Raw genomic sequence first — 6547 nt, forward strand, 5'->3', positions numbered from 1 at the left:
TAAACCCAACGCTTGCTTGGTCAACCCCAGCCCATCCTGTCTCTCCAAGAGCTCCGCATCCAGACAGATGGACAGACAGACAGACCGACAGACCGATAACACAGGCGTATCACAAGCCCCAGCAAAGGACATAATCTCTCCACCTTGCATGCTCCACCATGCAGCCCGATCTCTACTTGGTGCGCGCCCCCATAATCGGCAAGTTATGATAACCCACAATGCACCTGGGCACACACCCTCTTCAAGAAGGTACCAACCCTTTTGATACCACGACTTGGACCATGCTACTTGCATCTCCTTGCATCCTCCGAAATGTCCTCCATTTAACATGACTATCCCCAGAGCTCGATCAAACTCATCACTGTACTCACTCAGCACGATTAAATTAAGTTCCCGGCATACTGTACCGGACGCTTCCGCTCAGCACCGGAAGTCTGTTTATTTCCTGAGTCCCCCGCAACACCTAATAAGTCATCAACCACAACGACAACAACAAATTTCAGAACTCAATATTCTCTGTTCACTAATTACGTACATAATTTCAGTTTTAACCAACAATATATTGTTCCTTTTTCCGATTTAACTTCTATATCAATTCGTTAAATTAACACCCAGTAGATTAACTCAGCCTGTCGTCCTCCCAAGGTTAGCGAATTCACTCTGACCTCAATCCCATTCCAAATCATTCCCATGCGTATCTCAAACAAAGGTCAAATGAACTTCAAAAAGGTCAAATTTCAAACGAAGAAAGGTGCATCTTGCCTCTGCAAGAACTCCCGCGAAAATCCCACAGCCTCTCTTGGGAGGCGTGCTCTGCCATGCAGCACCCTCCCTACCTGGTGCACACCTTTCGCACGTGTGCTCGCTCAGCACATTCCTTTAATTCAGCCCCACCTTTCACATGACCAAAAACCTCAACCTCCGACAACCAACTCGTACTCCGTGTCACTCTCACCTCCTTCCCTGTCTCTTCGCCCCGACACATCCCCAAGATGCATTACGCACCCCTTCACAAAACGAAACACCCGTCATTCGCCCGGCGTGAACCACATCAAACCCCGACCGTTCTCCTTCCATGGATGAGCGTTCTACCATATTATATTTTCCAAACCACCACGTCTCCAATGTTTCCTCCACCCGCCTGTGAGGCAGCTTGTCCCGCATAATCTGCCCTCAGAACCACATGCATTTTCATAACTAAATCTTACCACCATCGCTCAAATGCAAAGCCAAAAGGTCTTCATCCGGCGCATCGATCAACACAAATGCATCGATGCATCTTCCAGCCGCCACTCCGCATCACATCCGCACCTCGATCCCGCAACTGCCACCCCCTATTTCATCCGCTCTAAACAACCTTATTTCCCTCATTCAGAGATCTCTCTGAATCTCACCATTCACACTGTACCTCATTTACTGTATGAACAAGACTTTCTGTTGGCACCGGAAATTCATTACTCTGTCTTGAAATCCTTCATTCGACCACGACAATCACCTCATTTTATATACTTCGCGTACTATCATTGTTTATTCAGCATTCCCCTTATATAAATCCATCTTAAACCACGTATTCCTTATGACAATGCATGGCATGTCGCAGGCGCCCACCATTCTGACATGGCGTCCAGCACACCACATGAAACACACACGAACGTCTGACCCGAACGTCCGACATCCAGCAAAGTCGCAAATGGCCCATAATGCATTTGGGCACACATCCTCCGAGCAACCTCATAGCAGGATTCTCCCCCTGTGCGGGACACATCCCCTTTGAGAGTAGGCAAGTTATCGCCGGCTCTCTGAGCAAATCCCATGCTCCGAACCCAATTCAACAAACTCCAAACCGACAGGGCTCTTATTTCCCATCCAATGAAACGGAAATCACGGAAGTAAGTTACCAAAATACCTCCCCTCACACACTTCAATGTGCCCGCTCGCACACCATACAAGCGTCTTTGGGCTTCCTGAGAAGCGCTATATAAAATAAATGCATTATTATTATTATTATTCACCCGGCACCGGCCGCAACCAATACCGGCCGCTGAACACCACAACCAAACCGACAATAGAACCGCCAGACCATCCGTTCGCCTCTCGTCCCAAACAAATAAAAATCCAGACTCCCAATATAAATCCAGACTTTAATTAAACGAACATCACCAGGATCCTCGGATGGATGCCAGAATCGGCATTCCCGGTCTGGATTCCCGCACCGCAAGCAACCGAGTTGCAAAACATCACACCGAAACCCATCTACCTTGCATATTTCATTCAGACATAAGTTGGCCAAATACACACGTTAAGGACACACATCCGCAAATACATCTACTCATTCATCATTCATATACCAGTGTGTGAGTCTCCCAGACGTCGCGCGAACACCGGATCGACTCCAACCATGCACCTCCCAACTGAAACTCCCAGGCAAAACTCCCATGCCTCCCGATGCAACGTATTTGAATCATACCACGTGACTGACAAACCGGCTCGCATTTCATGCATTTCCTTATATCCGACCAACTTGACACTAACTACGTACATTCAGAGCATCTTGTGCAACAATCCACATTCATTTATATGTCTCACTTCATTCAAAGGAAAAGGGGATTTGGGGAAAATGGGAGAAAGGGGATTTTGGGACGGGGTGAGTTGGGGTGAGAAGGGTGAGGCAGGGGGGAGTTGGAGGGGGGGGGCTCGCTGCGCAGGGGGGGTGTTGCCTGAAGCCCCGGGACAGAGGTTAGGGCTTGGAGGGTAGGGGATCGATCTACCTAACCCTTCCATGGGGTCTTGATCTTCAACGACCGGCATTAGTCGCGCGTTGGCTTGCGTATCTATCTTATTCCTTACTCCTCATTCCCGCCTTATTCTGCACCTGCAATTAGTTTGCCTGCTTCCTCAGGCCATCGAGAGCCGAGAGGCTCACTGGCCTTCTCTTGGTCTCACAGCGGCATAGCCATGCCTTTTAAACATAAAATGCTGGGATATTTCTGAGAGGCTCACACTGCCTTCACAGATTCTAACCTAACTCCTGAGAATTTGGTTTATCGACGTTGCCTTAGTCCCGAGAGGATCACCCGCCTGCTCGAGCTATGGCCGCCTAATCTCACTCTCCATGTGCTAACTCTCCGTGTGCTCCGTGTTCTAGCCTAACTTCTGGCCTAACTCCTAGCTTTCTAGCCTAACTCCTGAGAGGTTCACCCGCCTCACAGCTTTCCGTGTGCTAACCGTATCTTACCTGTCCGGCGTCCTGATGACGCTTCTAACCTTACTTTACAAAACCAATCTATTCCTTATCCTTGGCGCCCTCTTGAGGCACCTTACTCCCGTCCCGTAACGTTACCCTGACAAATCCATAAACAGCCAGTTGCTCCGGAGCCCCAAAACGGCTCGTTCTTAAATTTTGTTTGAGGATCAGGCTCGAGCAGGGAACGGGCAAACGGCACCGAGCGACAGAGTGAGTTCCAATTTAGTCTAAAATCCCAGTCTATAACAAAATAAACCCAAGGCTCACCTCACCCAGACCGATCAAACCAGCTGGTGTTTTTTCCCACTCACTCACGCCTGGAGCCGCGTCCCGAGTCTGCCCGTGCTGACTCCTGCCTGGCTCGCCATTTGACAGATCCGTTGACTTAGGACTCAAGACTCATGACAGAGAAAAGGAACAACTGATATATTTATTTGATTCGTCAAACACACAAGCTTGGTGGAGAGCAAAACACGTCGGACAGAAGCCCACATCAATGACCAACGTTCCAACAAGATGCTCTGAAATAATTCGGTCAAGCTTTCATTTTATAAAGGGAATATTGGGGTGTGGTTTTAGCTCTCGAGACAAAGGAAAGACAGAGTAGTCTCCAAGGTCATTCAAGGGTCAAACAACATGTTGACTACTTTCGAGAAACCTGATTTTTGGGGGAAAGTTCAGCAAGTCGTAAAAATGTCAAGCATGAAAGTGATCTAACACAGTTTTCAACGGGGACTGGAAAAGATAGGTTGGTCTTCACAGAGTGAGGGATTATATCATCAGGGCCTGGATTTACAAAACATATAACTTCTTATAACAAGCTTCCAAAGGAATATTTCGACAGTAAGAGAACATGCCATCACAGTAACTTAACTCTTTAACAGGAAATATCTATATAATTATAAAATTTAAATCTTGCGTGTTTGTGTGTAACATTCGATCGGTCCGGGGGCGTGGCTTACCCTTTTGAGAGAGAAGTAATATCCACCATTTTATTAACTCACATAGCTTTGAGGCCTGTTTTGTAGGCCCATGGTGTCTTGCTCTCTCTCTCAGTTTTATTTCAAATCAAATTCGATATATCATTTCATTTTTCACAGTCACTAACATAGTTTTAGACTCGGTTGAAAAAAAACGGGAAGAAAATCCGATGAAAGTTTCCGTTTATAGAACGAAATGAATTCTGAAAGGCTTGTATCTTCAAGGCCATTGAGTCTGTCTCACGCCTTTATCTTCAATCTAACTCGCCATCTGATTTCATTTTTATCGATGGTTTTACTCGGTAAAAGAAATAATTGAGAACATTCACGCACACACGGGAAATTGCAGAGATATATTTTAAAAATCGCGCCACGTTGATAGACGAAAATATACCACCTAAAATAACAGGCATACAGTATATATCTTCGTTATTTCATTCAACATTATTACCCGGAAGTAAAATATATTTCAGGAAATTACCGAGAGATATTTCTTCGATTTTTTTTATTATTTATATGCGCATACACTTTAAATAGGTTTATTTGAAATCTTTAATTTTCACAATGTAATTTATTTGTCATTTGATGATCGGCAAAACGATAGCACAAACACAATACTATTTGCAGGAAGAATGTCGTATCAACCCTCCGACGGCGCTACGGACGCGGACAACGAATCACACCTCACGTCTATGGACGCGAATAGCAACATCCGCATGAATCAGTCATCAATGATTTTCATTGACGTGCCTGGAGGCACAGGGAAGACGTTTCTTATGAACCTGATTCTCTCTAAAGTGAGAGCGAGTGGAGAAGTTGCCCCTTGCGGTGGCCTCATCTGGCATAGCTGCTACCCTCATGCCTGGTGGAAGAACAGCGCACTCAAGGTTCCAAATCCCTCTGACACCGAGGGAAGATGGCGTATGCAACATCGATAAAAATTCCACTATCGCAGACCTCTTTCGAAGTACAAAACGCATCGTGTGGGATGAGTGTCCTATGATCAGGAGAGAGAGTTTCGAGGCTGTGGATCGCACGTTGCGTGATGTATGTGACAAAGACGAGCCTTCTGGAGGGATCTTGACGATATGCTGTGATGATTTCCGTCAACTTCTGCCCATGGTGAAAAGAGGGTGTGATGCTGACGTTGAGAATGCGTGCATAAAGAAGTCCTACTTATGGCAGAGCTTTGGAATGTTTCACTTGAGAACTAATATGCGACTGACCGACGGAAGTTTGCAGTTTTCAAGATTTTTGCTCGACATCGGCGAGGATAGAATCGAGAAAAATGCGGATGATGAGATAGTTTGCCAGAGGATATACTGGTGACAGCGAGTGGGCTCGATGAGTGCATCGATACCATATATCCATCATTCGCCAATCCGATGGAGGTTTTTTCAGCAAGGTCTATATTAGTGCCCCTCAACGATATGATGCGAAACATCAATTCAAGATGCATCACAAGGTTCCCTGGTGCTAGCAAGGAGTATGCTGCGTTCAACAGTGTGACTGAGGGTACTGATGCGACGCACTTCCCAACGGAATTCCTAGATTCCGTTGAAGTCTCGGGATTGCCGCCGCACAACCTCGAGCTCAAAAAATGATCCCCTATCATTTTGATGCGGAACTTGGACCCTCCGAAACTTTGCAACGGGACGCGCATGAATGTTGAGGACATGCTTCGAAATATTATAGTTGCGAGGATCATAAGTTCAACGTTTGAAGGCGAAACTGTAATGCTCCCTCGGATCCGACTAAATCTGTCGGAAGCTGAGGATATCCCTTTGCAGCGCTGCCAGTTCCCCCATACAATCCTGCTTCGCAATGACGATCCATAAGGCGCAAGGGCAAACTATGAAGAATGTGCTGGTCTACCTGGAGAAACCGGTCTTCCAGCATGGTCAGCTGTATGTGGCGCTCAGTCGAGGGAAGAGGAAAGAGAACGTGCGAGTTTATGTAAATGGAGGATCGTCGACAAAGAACATCGTCATCAGAAGTGTCCTCTGACAACAAAATCGTGGTAGTCCACGGGTCGCGTGTTTTTTCTAAAAAAAAAAACTAAAAAAAAACGTGATCGGAGATAAGGGCCGAAATCACGTGTCACAGGTAAGTGATTTAGAACGCTGGAGAGGTGAGCCTTATGGCTTGCTGGCCCAAATAATCTCCCTGATGATGTCCAGCGTTCGCTTTAGTTCTATTCTCATATCTATTCAAACTGACATTGACCCAACGGGTCATGGGTCGTCTAGTAATGGATAAAGTTTGCAAAGCAACACATACAAATTAGTTATTTTTTGGTAATTGGTCAGGCAATAATAGAACA

This window comes from Myxine glutinosa, chromosome 1 (assembly GCF_964187855.1).
Source record: "Myxine glutinosa chromosome 1, kmMyxGlut1.1, whole genome shotgun sequence".
Taxonomy (NCBI): domain Eukaryota; kingdom Metazoa; phylum Chordata; class Myxini; order Myxiniformes; family Myxinidae; genus Myxine; species Myxine glutinosa.